Source organism: Rhipicephalus microplus, unplaced genomic scaffold (genome assembly GCF_043290135.1).
Source record: "Rhipicephalus microplus isolate Deutch F79 unplaced genomic scaffold, USDA_Rmic scaffold_17, whole genome shotgun sequence".
NCBI classification, from domain to species: domain Eukaryota; kingdom Metazoa; phylum Arthropoda; class Arachnida; order Ixodida; family Ixodidae; genus Rhipicephalus; species Rhipicephalus microplus.
In genome coordinates, this window is record NW_027464590.1 from 9,874,143 (window position 1) to 9,875,119 (window position 977).

The 977-nt window shown below is 50.7% G+C and overlaps 1 non-coding gene across 1 annotated transcript; it reads right to left on the reverse strand.

Annotated features, from left to right (window-relative positions):
* On the reverse strand, positions 1-73 carry TRNAN-GUU (transfer RNA asparagine (anticodon GUU)). The gene has a single exon. It is a non-coding gene; the product is annotated as a tRNA-Asn (tRNA).
* Positions 74-977: the final 904 nt, after the last annotated feature.

Here is a 977-nt window from a genome sequence, read left to right on the forward strand (position 1 = left end):
CGCTCATGGGAGGGTTCGAACCTCCAACCTTTTGGTTAACAGCCCAACGCGCTAGCCAATTGCGCCACAAAGCAGTCGTGCTCCACTCTCATCACGGTCACAACACTTCTTTTAAGATATCAGTGCAAAGAAAAAAAGGGACACACCGCTCCCGGGAGGGCTCGAACCTCCAACCTTTTGGTTATCAGCCGAACGCGCTAGCCAATTGCGTCACGGAGGTAGTCATGCTCAACTTTCACCACAAACAGAACATTTTTCCAAAGGTATCAGCGCAAAGAAAAAAAGAGACACACCGCTCTCTGGAGGGCTCGAACCTCCAACCTTTTGCTTAACAGCCGACGCACTAGCAGATTGCGCCACAGAGACAGTCGTGCTCCACTCTCACCACCGTCAGAACATTTCTCCAAAGCTATCAGCGCAAAGAAAAAAGAGACACACCGCTTTCGGGAGGGCTCGAACCTCCAACCTTTTGGTTAACAACCGAACGCGCTAGCCAATTGCGTCATGGAGGTAGTCGTGCTCTACTCTCACCACCATCAGAACATTTTTCCATAGGTATCAGCGCAAAGAAAAAAGGAGACACACCGCTCATGGGAGGGTTCGAACCTGCAACCTTTCGGTTAACAGCCCAACGCGCTAGCCAATTGTGTCATGGAGGTAGTCGTTCTCCACTGTCAACACCATCAGAACATTTTTCCAATGGTATCAGCGCAAAGAAAAAAAGAGACACACCGCTCATGGGAGGGCTTGAACCTCAAACTTTTTGCTTAAAAGCCGACGCACTAGCAGATTGGGCCACGGAGACAGTCGTGCGACACTCTCACCACCGTCGGAACAGTTCTCCAAAGCTATCAGCGCAAAGAAAAAAAGAGACACACCGCTCTCGGGAGGGCTCGAACCTCCAAACTTTTGGTTAACAGCCGAACGCGCTAGCCAATTGCGTCATAGAGGTAGTCGTGCTCTACTCCCACCACCAT